We start from the raw sequence: 17,545 nt of genomic DNA, 5'->3' as shown, positions 1-17,545 counted from the left end.
ACGAGAGCCACCGTGGCTACCGGCCACCCCACGGCTCACCGACGCCCCAGGAAGCTCCGCCGGTCCTCCCTCTTCCTCCTCACCAAGACGGAAGGCGCCGGAAGCCCTGGATGGGGCCAGCTTCGCCGTTCCCCTCCTCGGCCACCGCGGATCGCCGCCGTCAAATCCGTCCCCGTCCGGCCTCCCTCAAGCTCGCCGTCCACCTCTACAGGGTCTACGTGAGCTCTCCGTCCGTTTCCCCCTCTCTGTTTCGTCGTTCGCGCGCCGTAGCTAGGTTATCCACCAAGGCCGAAACCCCATCGCCGCCGGCCATGGCGCCGCCGTGGCCAGGGCCACCGCAGCCCGCGCCTGAGCACGTCACCGTGCTCGGTGAACCCCCAGGAGCACGTAGCCCTCCTTGTTTTCTCCTCTAGTGCGCCGTAGCTTCGCCACCGTTCGCGCCCGAACTCTGGCCACCGCGGAAGTGCTCGCCGCCGTCGTCTCCGGCCACCCCACGGCCCCTCGTGCAGCCAGCTAGGTGCGGCCGTGTACGGGCTACCTTCTGGTGGCCTTCGCGCGTCCAGCCGCCGCCCGTAGCGCAACCCCGGTGAACATCCGCCGCGTTTCGTGTCGCCGCCGGCCGAACTCCGGTGGCCAGTGACATGGCGCTGTCATTAGCCACTAATGACGCACTAACCAACCCCCTAGGCCACTGACAGTGGGCCCCACCCCTGGTCAAACCCCAGTCAGCGCTGGGTTTGACCGGGATTAGCTCCTGTGTCACTGACGTGTGGCCCCCACACGTCAGGTTTGACCTGGGGCGCCCAGTTGACCCTGCTGACGTCACCATGACGTGGTGCTGACGCCATAATTCATTTCTGGATTTATATTATTCAGGAAATTCCAGAAAATGCCTAAAACTTCTAAAAATCATAGAAATTTAACCGTAACTCCAAATTAAATAATTTATATATGAAAAATTATCAGAAAAATTCAAGGAATCCATCTGTACCATTTTTATGCATGTTAGAACAACTTATAGCTGCTGTTTAGCACAAATCAATTAAATGGTATTTGAATAATCACATATGGAGTTTGAATTTGAATCTTGTATTCAAACCAACTTCATTTAATCTGTTGCTAGTTGCATTAGCTCAAAACACATTAATATTGCCATGTCATGAGCATGCATCATATTGTGCATTGCATTGATTGTATTTCTTCTTTGTTGCCGGTATATGTTCCCTCCCGGTAGACGATGTTCCGACGTTGTGATCGTTGACACTGATGAAGACTCAATGTTATCTTCAGAAGTGCCAGGCAAGCAAAACCCCCTTGTTCATTCCGATAAAATCCCACTCTCTCGCTCCTGCTCTCTTTTACTGCATTAGAACAACAACGACATATTTGTTACTTGCTGCGGTAGCTGAACCCCTTCATCCTTTGCATGACCTGTCATTGCCACAGTAAATAGATGAAACCCACTAGCATGAGTAGGAGTTGTTTGAGCCCTGATGTGCCTACTCATTCATGCTTGTTTGTCATGCCTGCTACTGCTTAGAGTTGAGTCAGGTCTGATTCATCGGGGATGAATCAGAGGCGTGTGAACATGTCCTACTGTGTGTGAGCTAAGTGTGTGAACACGATTTGGTAAAGGTAGCGGTGAGAGGCCATGTAGGAGTACATGGTGGGTTGTCTCATTGCAGCCGTCCTTAGGAACTGAGTTCTGTGTTTGTGATCCATGACCAGTTACTACCACACATTGGGTTCCGGTAACTCGACCCCTCTCGACTTATTAATCAACATGATCTCTGTCCAGGAGTTGCAACTAGTTTCTGGTGTTTGTAGGTAGTGTTAGTAGTCTACCAAGTGGCACCCGGTACAGGTGGGCTTGGGACAGACTAGGCACAGTGGCCCGGTGTACCAAGTGGCACCCGGTTGGTGGGCTTGGGAACCCTGCACACATCGTTTGGGGCCGTAAGCGACACCCCGGCCGGATCTCCTTGCGGATGGAACCCGAATAGGCGATAAACCTGGACTAGAGACTTGTTCGGTTAGTCAGGTCGTGGCCGACTCCCTCGCCCGGCTTCCGCTTGAAGGTTGCCGAGGTACATGACGTGTACAGGGCGGTAAGTGGTGGGAGCGTGTGTGAAGAAGTACAACCCTGCAGGGTTAACATCATCTATTCGAATAGCCGGATTCCTCGGATATGGAAACTTGGACCCCTTGCATAGTTCATAGACAAGTGAAAGTGGATACTCTAAAATACGCAAGATAAGCGTGAGTGCTATGGATGGCGTTCTCGTAGGGAGACGGGAGCGGATCCATAGTGGTGTATTGATATGGTGAATATGTGGACTCGTGTGCGCCACCTCAAAAGAGTTACTTGCAGTCGTAGTTCAGCATAGCCACCGAGTCAAAGCTGGCTTGCTGCAGTCAAACTCCACCATCCCCTTTGTTGATAATGATGCATATGTAGATAGATCTGATGTAAGTCTTGCTGGGTACATTTGTACTCACGTTGCTTAATTTATGTTTTTGCAGAGAGACTTCAGTCTCACTAGTAGTTCCATGTGGACTTCGACGTTTAGCTTGTTACCTCAGCTACGATCTTGTGCCCTCGGCAGGATCTGGTAGATAGTCAGGCTTCTCAGCCTTTTTCATTTATAAATGTCTGTACTCAGACATGTTAAGCTTCCGTTTGTGCTTTGACTTGTATGCTCTGATTGTTGGGTCATGAGACCCATGTTTGTAATATCTCGCTCCTCGGAGCCTATTGAATAAATACTTAAGTTGTAGAGTCATGTTGTGATGCCATGTTGTATCTGCACATATCGAGCATATTGTGTGTATGTTGTTGAAATGCTTGGTATGTGTGGGATCTGACTATCTAGTTGTTTATCCTTAGTAGCCTCTCTTACCGGGAAATGTCTCCTAGTGTTTCCATTGAGCCATGGTAGCTTGCTACTGCTCTGGAACACTTAGGCTGGCCGGCATGTGTCCTTCTTCGTTCCTGTGTCTGTCCCTTCGGGGAAATGTCACGCGATGAATACCGGAGTCCTGTTAGCCCGCTACAGCCCGGTTCACCGGAGTCCTGCTAGCCCAGTGCTACAGCCTGGATTCACTCGCTGATGACCGACACGTTCGATGTTGGGTCATGGATGCATGTCCCTGTAAGTTTGTGCCACTTTGGGTTTACGACTAGCCATGTCAGCCCGGGCTCCTTATCATATGGATGCTAGCGACACTGTCATATACGTGTGCCAAAAGGCGCAAACGGTCCCGGGTAAAGGTAAGGCGACACCCGTGGGAATACCGTGCGTGAGGCCGCAAAGTGATATGAAGTGTTACATGCTAGATCTATGTGGCATTGAGTCGGGGTCCTGACAGCGCTGGTATCAGAGCTTGGTTGCCTGTAGGATTACCAAGCCAAACTGGTCGAAGTTGAGTCTAGAAATTCTTTAGTTATATAAGGGAATTGATTGTGGGATGGAACGTAAGGCTCTTTTTACTCCTTATACCTCATGCCCTTCTGATCTGAGTCATCTTATCTTTTCTACGGGGTTAAGGAACTAGGCTTTCTCTTCTCTCTATCAGGATCACGTGTTACTAATCCGTAGACTTATAAGATTGTTGGACTTAAGCCTCTGTTCAGTTCCTACTACTTCTGTATGTTAATTGTTGATCTCGAAACCTTGATATTGTGCTTCTGAGTGGTTATGCCACCATTCTTGTGAATGTCTCGAATCTTTTCTGAGCATTTACAGCCGTCATGCTGTCCGAGTCATCCCAGGTCTCCAAAGAGTCTGATGCATTTGCAAAATCCTTTCCCTCTGGTTTCGATGTTCCTTTATGCCAGCTCAATCACACTAATCGGTGAGTTGAGGTACTCTGTTGCCTTGACATATATGTTGGAGATATTATTATGACCCTAGGTGTCTCAGGGGATCATCTAGTAGTCTAGCCATGATTCGTGTCCCAGTGTGATGACTCTGGCCATCATTCTCGAAAGCATCCCGTGATGCTACTTAGTAGTAGGTATTCTATTCCTGGGTTTTGAACCCGAGGTTCACTCTACTTACTTCATGTTGATAGTGTTTGCTAGTTCCTTTAGGATATTAGTAACTTTGCATTAGTCCTCGAGGTCCGTGGTATATCGTTCTTCCAAATACCATGAACCATTCTTAGCAGGAGTTCTTTTGAATCAAAAGATCACAATCAGAGTGCTTTTGATGGGTTCTCCATTCCACATTGTGAATCTGCATGTCCTTCCTTTTCAGCATGGGTTATCCGGAAGAAATATGCTGAATTTGTTTGGCATACTAATCCATGTATCCACAACTCAGAAAATTGTATGTTCCATTGAGTTGTCCCTCTTTAGTTGTATTCCAGTCTTCATCTATCCGTTGATAGTCAAGAGTAATTGTGCATTTGTGTTATCGATGCTTATTATTCTTGTGGTCCGTCGAGCCATTCTATTCTGGAATGACTTGGAGAAACAAACTCCAGTACCTCATCCATATCCAGGATTGAGTCAAAAAAGTTGTATGCCGCAGATCAAATGCCAATCCAGCTTTTGGTTCTGTTCTACCTTGGAGTATTACCCCCTTTATGTCAGAATTGTCATGAGAACTGCACCAACTCTCATGAATTTTGACGTAGTGATACTTCTCACCATCATTAGTCATTCCTCGGCCCTCGTGTTGATGCAACCGGAATACCGACAAATGAATTGTGATGTGTGAAATCAATACTCCCAGCAACCTCGTTGCTTGGTAGTTAAAGGATAATAATTTCATTCTTAGCGTGTTGGTTTTGAATCATCCTTCTAAGACTGATCGTGCTACCTAGTCCTTATTTCGGTGCACCCTTCGATTGATGAGTTAGGATCTTGTCAAGTCCTCACTCATTTGATCATATCGTCTTGCCCTCAAAAGCGAGATTGTTCTCGAGCTTAGTAACATACCGGTGGTTCGTGATTTTCCGAATATCTTCTCAGAAGTATTACCAGGTTGTTCCCTGACTGTTATGTTGAGCTCGTGATCAAGTTGGTTTCTTGTGAACCACCTTCTCTCCAAGAATCGGTGTTAGATATCCCTGAGCTAGTTGGTTAAGCTAGACAACAACTTGGGGAGTTGGAAGATAAAAGCTTGCCTGACTTAGTTCGTTCCAAAGGGATATTCTTGTGTAGTGTGTGTTGAAGAAAGATGATATCTTCATCAATTGGTCCTTGTGATCAGTTGCTGGACCTATTGTCTTATCAATCCTTTGATTTGAGTGTGGGCTATCGTCAAATCAAATCAGTACCAACGATGCTCGTAATGTTGTCTTATTCGTGGTTGATCCCTCGAGCATACACCATTACATCTTTGGTCTGACCAATGCTATCACCGTGTTCACATGATGGTGGAAGTCCAGTGATATGGAAATTCCGATGAGTTGTTGTTGAGCCCATCAGCAGCATTTTGTCTCCCCCATGATTCATGTTGAACATCAACCTAGTGTTGGAAACTTTTATAGGCATTTTCCTCATGCCCCGTTCATGAAGTATATGTTTGGATGAAAGAAGTGACTTCCTTTGATTCACGTGCATTTGATGTAAGTTGCCGCCGTGAGTTCGAGAAAGTCTATTTTTGTTTCCTCTAGAATCATCCCAAATCAGTCATGCACGTGCGAAGAATTCTGTGGTCTGTTAGACTGATCATCATCATTCCATATGTATTCCGTAGCACCCAAGCCACTAATTGATTTGTTCAAGGAGAAGGAGTATCTTCATAAGAGCTAATCCGGACTTATGAAAGAACTTCGATATCCTCGCTGATGGTTCCCAACTAGAACTCGGTAGTGTTTTATTGTAAGACTACCATGTGATCATGTTTGTCTGAGGCAGCGTGTTCACACATGTTTGTAGAAGAACCAGCTCATGTTTTGGAGCTTGCTATCGTAGTTCATTTCCCGAGAATCTCGCAACGTCATTTCGTCGATTTGTGTTGCAAACTTTCATTTTTCTTCCTAGACCCGATGAGTCTGGAATATTCTGACACCAACCAGATCTGAATCTCAGGCAGATGTGATGGTTGGAACATTTTCCAAGAACTATAATACTGGTCTCGCGATAACCGGTAAAGTGGATGTCGTGGCCAACACACCCCGCCGGAAGACCTGTTATTATAATATCTTGATTGAGGAAGTTGGCCACCTTTCCATAAGGACTTCGTAGGATTTACTCCCTAGATGTGCCTTATGATTTTTGTGTTCCGAAGTCCGACCTTTTACTTGATGTTCTAGATATCAAACCGTCTTTATGAATGGGTTACGCTAGTACATCAAGGAGAACATTAGAAGCGGAGTGCTAAATGTCTCTCGGTCGATCATCCAGATTTTGTTTCCTTGGCCTCGCTAGGGTGAAATCTGAGTTGATGTTATCTTCCTATGCATCTGCATCGTCCATCGTTGTCCATCATGGTGGTATGTTGTGTTGCCAGGATCCTTGACACGGATGTTGGTAAAACCTTGATGAATATGGAAATGCTCAAGTTCTTGAGAGCACGCACAAGCGCTAGGTGTTATCATCGGCACTAACTGGGTTTGCTCTCAGTTTCCTCGGCAATGCTATGATCTTTTCAAACAGTGAATTCACTCTCTATTGTTGGGTTCTTTCCTAGTTACCAGAATCATTCCCAGCATTTGCATTTTGTTCCCAGCTTGCACCATCAATATGCCATTCTACCGACCCCCGCCAATCGATTGCTGTGATTTGCCTTAGGCTGATATAGAGAGTCTCAATGATCTCTATATCAAAGGTAATTCTTTTTGCCACTTAAGATAATAATCTACGAATCACCCTCCTCCAGCATGTTTCGTCGTGGTATCATGGCAACTCAACTCCTCGCTACGTTGACAATCGTTTACCACCTTCTTAGGTGTGGAATTGTTGTCTACCTAGTGAACCTTCGTCATCTGCTTCACTCCATTCCCATGGATGTATGTTTAGTGTCTCAGCTCGAGAGAGGTTGCTATGTCTCATTCCATGAGTTAATCCTGAATTGTTCGATCTTCGAGAAGATCGACCCTTCTAGAGTCTCCTTCTTCCCTCCATGTCATGTTGACAGGATTTCTCAGAGCAAGACTTCAAGACAATGATGGTGATCGAATCAACGTTCCTATGAAGTGCAACCTGGATCGTGAAGATTGTGCTAGTTTGCGTTCCCCATCGTCTTACCCTACACTTGAATCTCGGGACGAGATTTTTGTTTAGTGGGGGTGAGTTGTCACATCCCTAGTTCTGGCCTGATCTATGCTTGCTTTCATGTGTTGCATCATGTTTAAATTTTGCCTAAAATTGAAATGGGGATGTTCAAACCCTAGCATTAAACCAACTCAACTAGGGTGAATTAAAATCTTTTCAATAAACCCAAAAGGTTCCTAAGAAAAGTTCATGATTTCTGGTTAAGGTGGAAACCTCTGCCAAAAATGATGAATATATTCTTAGGTCATTTTTGGATTTTTGAATTAAATCATATTGTATTTGACTTTGGGCATTTAAATACTATAAATAATTTAAATGTTCAAATAAATGTTGGAAATTGTTAAGGGTCACTGAAATAATTCAGAAAGCACCCATAATTGTTTCCAGGATTTTATTAAATGATTTGGTATTTTAAGTCAAATCAAAAACAAAATAACAGAAATAGAAAAGAAATAAAAGAGAGAGAGAGAGAAGGAAGTTACCTGGCGCCCACTTACCTGGCCCAGCACGGCCCAGCCCATCTCCACTCCCCCCCTGTCGTCTTCCTCTGCCAGTAGGCAGAGGCGAGGCGTGGCGCGCGCCCGAGAGGCCTCGGCCACCTCCTGCTTCCCCCTGGCCACCTCCTGCTTCCTCCTCGACGCCCGGAGACGCCACGCACCTCCCTGCCTCTCTCCCTCACTCTCCCGCGTCCTCATCCTCTCCCCGGAACACTCTCCCCCTCCTCTGTTCTCCTCACCCGAACGGAGCCGCCGCCACCGACGAGAGCCACCATGGCTACCGGCCACCCCACGGCTCACCGACGCCCCAGGAAGCTCCGCCGGTCCTCCCTCTTCCTCCTCACCAAGACGGAAGGCGCCGGAAGCCCTGGATGGGGCCAGCTTCGCCGTTCCCCTCCTCGGCCACCGCGGATCGCTGCCGTCAAATCCGTCCCCGTCCGGCCTCCCTCAAGCTCGCCGTCCACCTCTACAGGGTCTACGTGAGCTCTCCGTCCGTTTCCCCCTCTCTGTTTCGTCGTTCGCGCGCCGTAGCTAGGTTATCCACCAAGGCCGAAACCCCATCGCCGCCGGCCATGGTGCCGCCGTGGCCAGGGCCACCGCAGCCCGCGCCTGAGCACGTCACCGTGCTCGGTGAACCCCCAGGAGCACGTAGCCCTCCTCGTTTTCTCCTCTAGTGCGCCGTAGCTTCGCCACCGTTCGCGCCCGAACTCCGGACACCGCGGAAGTGCTCACCGCCGTCGTCTCCGGCCACCCCATGGCCCCTCGTGCAGCCAGCTAGGTGCGGCCGTGTACGGGCTACCTTCTGGTGGCCTTCGCGCGTCCAGCCGCCGCCCGTAGCGCAACCCCGGTGAACATCCGCCGCGTTTCGTGTCGCCGCCGGCCGAACTCCGGTGGCCAGTGACATGGCGCTGTCATTAGCCACTAATGACGCACTAACCAACCCCCTAGGCCACTGACAGTGGGCCCCACCCCTGGTCAAACCCCAGTCAGCGCTGGGTTTGACCGGGATTAGCTCCTGTGTCACTGACGTGTGGCCCCCACACGTCAGGTTTGACCTGGGGCGCCCAGTTGACCCTGCTGACGTCACCATGACGTGGTGCTGACGCCATAATTCATTTCTGGATTTATATTATTCAGGAAATTCCAGAAAATGCCTAAAACTTCTAAAAATCATAGAAATTTAACCATAACTCCAAATTAAATAATTTATATATGAAAAATTATCAGAAAAATTCAAGGAATCCATCTGTACCATTTTCATGCATGTTAGAACAACTTATAGCTGCTGTTTAGCACAAATCAATTAAATGGTATTTGAATAATCACATATGGAGTTTGAATTTGAATCTTGTATGCAAACCAACTTCATTTAATCTGTTGCTAGTTGCATTAGCTCAAAACACATTCATATTGCCATGTCATGAGCATGCATCATATTGTGCATTGCATTGATTGTATTTCTTCTTTGTTGCCGGTATCTGTTCCCTCCCGGTAGACGATGTTCCAACGTTGTGATCGTTGACACTGATGAAGACTCAATGTTATCTTCAGAAGTGCCAGGCAAGCAAAACCCCCTTGTTCATTCCGATAAAATCCCACTCTCTCGCTCCTGCTCTCTTTTACTGCATTAGAACAACAACGACATATTTGTTACTTGCTGCGGTAGCTGAACCCCTTCATCCTTTGCATGACCTGTCATTGCCACAGTAAATAGATGAAACCCACTAGCATGAGTAGGAGTTGTTTGAGCCCTGATGTGCCTACTCATTCATGCTTGTTTGTCATGCCTGCTACTGCTTAGAGTTGAGTCAGGTCTGATTCATCGGGGATGAATCAGAGGCGTGTGAACATGTCCTACTGTGTGTGAGCTAAGTGTGTGAACACGATTTGGTAAAGGTAGCGGTGAGAGGCCATGTAGGAGTACATGGTGGGTTGTCTCATTGCAGCCGTCCTTAGGAACTGAGTTCTGTGTTTGTGATCCATGACCAGTTACTACCACACATTGGGTTCCGGTAACTCGACCCCTCTCGACTTATTAATCAACATGATCTCTGTCCAGGAGTTGCAACTAGTTTCTGGTGTTTGTAGGTAGTGTTAGTAGTCTACCAAGTGGCACCCGGTACAGGTGGGCTTGGGACAGACTAGGCACAGTGGCCCGGTGTACCAAGTGGCACCCGGTTGGTGGGCTTGGGAACCCTGCACACATCGTTTGGGGCCGTAAGCGACACCCCGGCCGGATCTCCTTGCGGATGGAACCCGAATAGGCGATAAACCTGGACTAGAGACTTGTTCGGTTAGTCAGGTCGTGGCCGACTCCCTCGCCCGGCTTCCGCTTGAAGGTTGTCGAGGTACATGACGTGTACAGGGCGGTAAGTGGCGGGAGCGTGTGTGAAGAAGTACAACCCTGCAGGGTTAACATCATCTATTCGAATAGCCGGATTCCTCGGATATGGAAACTTGGACCCCTTGCATAGTTCATAGACAAGTGAAAGTGGATACTCTAAAATACGCAAGATAAGCGTGAGTGCTATGGATGGCGTTCTCGTAGGGAGACGGGAGCGGATCCATAGTGGTGTATTGATATGGTGAATATGTGGACTCGTGTGCGCCACCTCAAAAGAGTTACTTGCAGTCGTAGTTCAGGATAGCCACCGAGTCAAAGCTGGCTTGCTGCAGTCAAACTCCACCATCCCCTTTGTTGATAATGATGCATATGTAGATAGATCTGATGTAAGTCTTGCTGGGTACATTTGTACTCACGTTGCTTAATTTATGTTTTTGCAGAGAGACTTCAGTCTCACTAGTAGTTCCACGTGGACTTCGACGTTTAGCTTGTTACCTCAGCTACGATCTTGTGCCCTCGGTAGGATCTGGCAGATAGTCAGGCTTCTCAGCCTTTTTCATTTATAAATGTCTGTACTCAGACATGTTAAGCTTCCGTTTATGCTTTGACTTGTATGCTCTGATTGTTGGGTCATGAGACCCATGTTTGTAATATCTCGCTCCTCGGAGCCTATTGAATAAATACTTAAGTTGTAGAGTCATGTTGTGATGCCATGTTGTATCTGCACATATCGAGCATATTGTGTGTATGTTGTTGAAATGCTTGGTATGTGTGGGATCTGACTATCTAGTTGTTTATCCTTAGTAGCCTCTCTTACCGGGAAATGTCTCCTAGTGTTTCCATTGAGCCATGGTAGCTTGCTACTGCTCCAGAACACTTAGGCTGGCCAGCATGTGTCCTTCTTCGTTCCTGTGTCTGTCCCTTCGGGGAAATGTCACGCGATGAATACCGGAGTCCTGTTAGCCCGCTATAGCCCGGTTCACCGGAGTCCTGCTAGCCCAGTGCTACAGCCTGGATTCACTCGCTGATGACCGACACGTTCGATGCTGGGTCATGGATGCCTGTCCCCGTAAGTTTGTGCCACTTTGGGTTTACGACTAGCCATGTCAGCCCGGGCTCCTTATCATATGGATGCTAGCGACACTGTCATATACGTGTGCCAAAAGGCGCAAACGGTCCCGGGTAAAGGTAAGGCGACACCCGTGGGAATACCGTGCGTGAGGCCGCAAAGTGATATGAAGTGTTACATGCTAGATCTATGTGGCATTGAGTCGGGGTCCTGACATAAAGTTTTCCTCTTCTTCAGGGATAATGATAAGGGCAATATGCCCTAGTAGTATATGTGACATTCCCGAGACCAGTCCATCAAATTCTCAGGAGTCATGTTCTATTTCTACATAGGAAATTTGCATATGCTCTAGTGTCGTTAGGGATGTCATGCTAATGGACCTGCCAATGTCAATCAAAATTCGATGGACTCATGCACTCCCTATGATTTGCGAAATGAACAGAGGGAGTCGTCCTGGGTGCGGGTACTCAGGTGGGTAGTCTTCCTCGCAAAATGTGATTTGGATTTATGCCCATTTCATTCTGCGACTGAAGCTTGAGTTGTAGGATGAGACAACCTTCCCTCGCAACCCTCTTAGACTCAGCATGTGACATGTAGGTTCCTGATCCTGCCCATAGGTGGTTCACTTGCTTGATCACATTGGGGGTTGCCGCTTTGTTGGGGAACGCAGTATTTCAAAAAAATTCCTACGATCATGCAAGATCTATCTAGGAGATGCATAGCAACGAGAGGGGAGAGTGTGTCTACGTACCCTCGTAGACCGAAAGCAGAAGCGTTTAGTAACGCAATTGATGTAGTCGAACGTTTTCGCGATCCAACTGATCCAAGCACCGAAAGTACGACACCTCCGCGTTCAACACACATTCAGCTTGATGACGTCCCTCGATCTCTTGATCCAGTTGAGGACGATGGAGAGTTCCTTCAGCACGACGGCGTGGCGATGGTGATGATGAAGTTACCGGCACAGGGCTTTGCCTAAGCACTATGACGATATGACCGAGGTGTGTATCTGTGGAGGGGGGCACCGCACACGGCTAAAAGATCAACTTGTGTGTCCTAGGGTGCCCCCTCCCCACGTATATAAAGGAGGGAGGAGGGGAGGGCCGGCCGGCCCCTAGGGCGCGCCCAAGAGGGGAGTCCTACTAGGACTCCTAGTCCTAATAGGATTCCACCAAAAGGGAGAGAGGGGGAAGGAAGGAGAGGGGGAGGGAGTAAGAAAGGGGGCACCGCCCCCCTTTCCCTTGTCCAATTCGGACCGCTAAGGGGGGGTGCGGCCTACCCTGGCAGCCCTCCTCCCTCTCCAATAAGTCCCATGGTGGCCCATTAGTCCCCCCGGGGGGTTCCGGTACTCCGTTTTTAACCGAAACTATCCGGAACACTTCCTTGTCCGAATAACATGGTCCAATATATTAATATTTATGTCTCGACCATTTCGAGACTCCTTGTCATGTCTGTGGTCTCATCCGGGACTCCGAACAAACTTCGGTTCATCAAAACACGAAACTCATAATACAAATCATCATCGAACGTTAAGCGTGCGGACACTACGGGTTTGAGAACTATGTAGACATGACCGAGACACATCTCCAGTCAATAACCAATAGCGGAACCTGGATGCTCATATTGGCTCCTACATATTCTATGAAGATCTTTATCGGTCAAACCGCATAACAACATACGGTGTTCCCTTTGTCATCGGTATGTTACTTGCCCGAGATTCGATCGTCGGTATCATCATACCTAGTTCAATCTCGTCACCGGAAAGTCTCATTACTTGTTCTGTAATGCATAATCTCGTGACTAACTCATTAGTCACATTGCTTGCAAGGCTCATAGTGATGTGCTTTACCGAGAGGGCCCAGAGATACCTCTCCGATACACGGAGTGACAAATCCTAATCTCAATCTATGCCAACTCAACAAACACCATCAGAGACACATGTAGAGCATCTTTATAATCACCCAGTTACGTTGTGACGTTTGATAGCACACTAAGTGTTCCTCCGGTATTCAGGAGTTGCATAATCTCATAGTCATAGGAACATGTATAAGTCATGAAGAAAGCAATAGCAATAAACTAAACGACCACAGTGCTAAGCTAACGGATGGGTCTTGTCCATACATCATTCTCAAATGATGTGATCCCGTTCATCAAATGACAACACATGTCTATGGCTAGGAAACTTAACCATCTTTGATTAACGAGCTAGTCAAATAGAGGCATACTAGGGACACTGTTTGTCTATGTATCCACACATGTACTAAGTTTCCGGTTAATACAATTCCAGCATGAATAATAAACATTTATCATGATATAAGGAAATATAAACAACAACTTTATTATTGCCTCTAGGGCATATTTCCTTCAGTCTCCCACTTGCACTGGAGTCAATAATCTAGATTACAAAGTAATGATTCTAACACCCGTGGAGTCTTGGTGCTGATCATGTTTTGCTCGTGAGAGAGGCTTAGTTAACGGGTCTGTAACATTCAGATCCATATGTATCTTGAAAATCTCTATGTCTCCCTCCTTGACTTGATCGCGGATGGAATGGAAGCGTCTCTTGATGTGCTTGGTTCTCTTGGGAAATCTGGATTCCTTTGCCAAGGCAATTGCACTAGTATTGTCACAAAAGATTTTCATTGGACCCGATGCACTAGGTATTACACCTAGATCGGATATGAACTCCTTCATCTAGACTCCATCATTTGCTGCTTCCGAAGCAGCTATGTGTTGGGTAACGCAGTAATTTCAAAATTTTCCTACGCACACGCAAGATCATGGTGATGCATAGAAACGAGAGGGGAGAGTATCGTCTACGTACCCTCGTAGACCGTAAGCGAAAGCGTTATGACAACACGGTTGATGTAGTCATACGTCTTCACGATCGACCGATCTAGCACCAAAGGTACGACACCTCCGCGGTCTGCACACATTCAGCTCGGTGATGTCCCGCAAACTCACGATCCAGTAGAGCTTCGTGGGAGAGCTTTGTCAACACGACGGCGTGATGACGGTGATGATGTTGCTACCGGAACAGGGCTTCGCCTAAGCACCGCTACGATATTACCGAGGTGGATTATGGTGGAGGGGGGCACCGCACACGGCTAAATATCAATGATCAACTTGTGTGTCCATGGAGTGCCCCCTCCCCCGTATATAAAGGAGTGGAGGAGGGGGAGGGGGCCGGCCTCCTAGGCGCGCCCAAGGGGAGTCCTACTCCCACCGGGAGTAGCATTCCCCCTTGCCTTGTTGGATTTAGGCGAGAAGGAAGGAGGAGGGAGGTGGAAGGAAAGGGGGGCCCTCCCAATTCGGATTGGGTTTGGGGGGGGGCTCCTTTGCTCCGTTTCCCTCTCTCCCACTAAGTCCCAATAAGGCCCATATACCTCCCGGGGGGTTCCGGTAACCTCCCGGTGCTCCGTATACTCCCGTTTTAACCCGGAACCATTCTGATGTCCAAACATAGGCTTCCAATATATCGATCTTTACATCTCGACCATTTCGAGACTCCTCGTTATGTCCGTGATCAAATCTGGGACTCTGAACTACCTCCGGTGCATCGAAACACATAAACTCGTAATACCGATCATCATCGAACATTAAGCGTGCGGACCCTACGGGTTCGAGAACTATGTAGACATGACCTGGACATGTCTCTGGTCACTAACCAATAGAGGAACCTAAATGCTCATATTGGTTCCTACATATTCGACGAAGATCTTTATCGGTCAAACCGCATAATGGTATACGTTGTTCCCTTTGTCATCGGTATGTTACTTGCCCGAGATTCGATCGTCGGTATCTCAATACCTAGTTCAATCTCGTTACTGGCAAGTCTCTTTACTTGTTCCATAATGCTACATCCCGTAACTAACTCATTAGCTACATTGCTTGCAAGGCTTATAATGATGTACATTACCGAGAGGGCCCAGAGATACCTCTCCGACAATCGGAGTGACAAATCCCAATCTTGATCCATGCCAACTCAACAAACACCATCAGAGACACCTGTAGAGCACCTTTATAATCACCCAGTTATGTTGTGACATTTGGTAGCACACAAAGTGTTCCTCCGATATTCGGGAGTTGCATGATCTCATAGTCATAGGAACATGTATAGTTATGGAGAAAGCAATAGCAACAAACTAAACGATCATTGTGCTAAGCTAACGGATGGGTCATGTCAATCACATCATTCTCTAATGATGTGATCCCGTTAATCAAATGACAACTCATGTCTATGGCTAGGAAACATAACCATCGTTGATTCAACGAGCTAGTCAAGTAGAGGAAAACTAGTGACACTCTGTTTGTCTATGTATTCACACATGTACTAAGTTTCCAGTTAATACAATTCTCGCATGAATAATAAACATTTATCATGATATAAGGAAATATAAATAACAACTTTATTATTGCCTCTAGGTCATATTTCCTTCAGTCTTCCACTTGCACTAGAGTCAATAATCTAGATTACATTGTAATGATTCTAACACCCATGGAGTCTTGGTGCTGATCATGTTTTGCTCATGAGAGAGGCTTAGTTAACGGGTCTGCAACATTTAGATCTGTATGTATCTTGAAAATCTCTATGTCTCCCTCCTTGACTTGATCGCGGATGGAATTCAAGCATCTCTTGATGTGCTTGGTTCTCTTGTGAAATCTGGATTCCTTTGCCAAGGCAATTGCTCCAGAATTGTCACAAAAGATTTTCATTGGACCCGATGCACTAGGTATGACACCTAGATCAGATATGAAGTCCTTCATCCAGACTCCTTCATTTGCTGCTTCTTAAGCAGCTATATATTCCGCTTCACACGTAGATCCTGCCATGATGCTCTACTTCAAACTGCACCAACTGACAGCTCCACCATTTAATAAAAACACGTATCCAGTTTGTGACTTAGATTCATCCGGATGAGTGTCAAAGCTTGCATCGACGTAACCGCTTACGATGAGCTCTTTGTCACCTCCATATACGAGAAACATATCCTTAGTCCTTTTCAGGTATTTTCAGGATGTTCTTGACTGATGTCTTCCTGGATTACTTTGGTACCTCCCTGCTAAACTTATAGCAAGGCACACATCAGGTCTGGTATATAGCATTGCATGCATGATAGAGCCTATGGCTGAAGCATAGGGAACACCTTTCATTTTCTCTCTGTCTTCTGCAGTGGTTGGACATTGAGTCTGACTCAACTTCACACCTTGTAATACAGGCAAGAACCCTTTCTTTGCCTGATCCATTTTAAACTTATTCAAAACTTTATCAAGGTATGTGCTTTGTGAAAGTCCAATCAAGCGTCTTGATCTATCTCAAGAGATCTTGATGCCCAATATATAAGCAGCTTCCCTGAGGTCTTTCATTGAAAAATTCTTATTCAAGTATCCTTTTATGCTATTCAGAAATTCAGTATCATTTCTGATCAACAATATGTCATCTACATATAATATCAGAAATGCTACGGAGCTCCCACTCACTTTATTGTAAATACATGCTTCTCCAAAAGTCTGTACAAAACCATATGCTTTTATCCCACTTTCAAAGTGTATATTCCAACTCCGAGAGGCTTGCACCAGTCCATAAATAGATCGCTGGAGCTTGCACACTTTGTTAGCACCTTTTGGATCGACAAAACCATCTGGTTGCATCATATACATCTCTTCTTTAAGGTATCCATTAAGGAATGCAGTTTTGACATCCATTTGCCAAATTTCATAATCATAAAATGCGGCAATTGCTAACATGATTCGGACGGACTTTAGCATCGCTACACATGAGAAGGTCTCATCGTAGTAAACTCCTTGAACTTGTCGAAAACCTATTGCAACAAGTCGAGCTTTGTAGCCAGTAACATTACCGTCAGCGTCAGTCTTCTTCTTGAACATCCATTTATTCTCTATGGCCTACTGATCATCGGGCAAGTCAACCAAAGTCCATACTTTGTTCTCATACATGGATCGCATCTCAGATATCATGGCCTCAGGCCATTTTGCGGAATCTGGGCTCATCATCGCTTCCTCATAGTTCGTAGATTCGTCATGGTCAAGTAACATGACTTCCAGAACAAGATTACCGTACTACTCTGTTATGGATCTTACTCTGGTTGCCCTACGCGGTTCGGTAGTAACTTGATCCGAAGTTTCATGATCATCATCATTAGCTTCCTCACTTACTGGTGTAGGAATCACTGGAACTGATTTCAGCGATGAACTACTTTCCAATAAGGGAGAAGGTACAATTACCTCGTCAAGTTCTACTTTCCTCCCACTCACTTCTTTCGAGAGAAACTCCTTCTCTAGAAAGGATCCATTCTTAGCAACGTATATCTTGCCTTCGGATCTATGGTAGAAGGTGTACCCAACAGTCTCCTTTGGGTATCCTATGAAGACACATTTCTCCGATT

This window comes from Triticum dicoccoides, chromosome 2A (assembly GCF_002162155.2).
Source record: "Triticum dicoccoides isolate Atlit2015 ecotype Zavitan chromosome 2A, WEW_v2.0, whole genome shotgun sequence".
NCBI classification, from domain to species: Eukaryota; Viridiplantae; Streptophyta; class Magnoliopsida; order Poales; family Poaceae; genus Triticum; species Triticum dicoccoides.
This window is presented reverse-complemented; position numbering follows the sequence as displayed.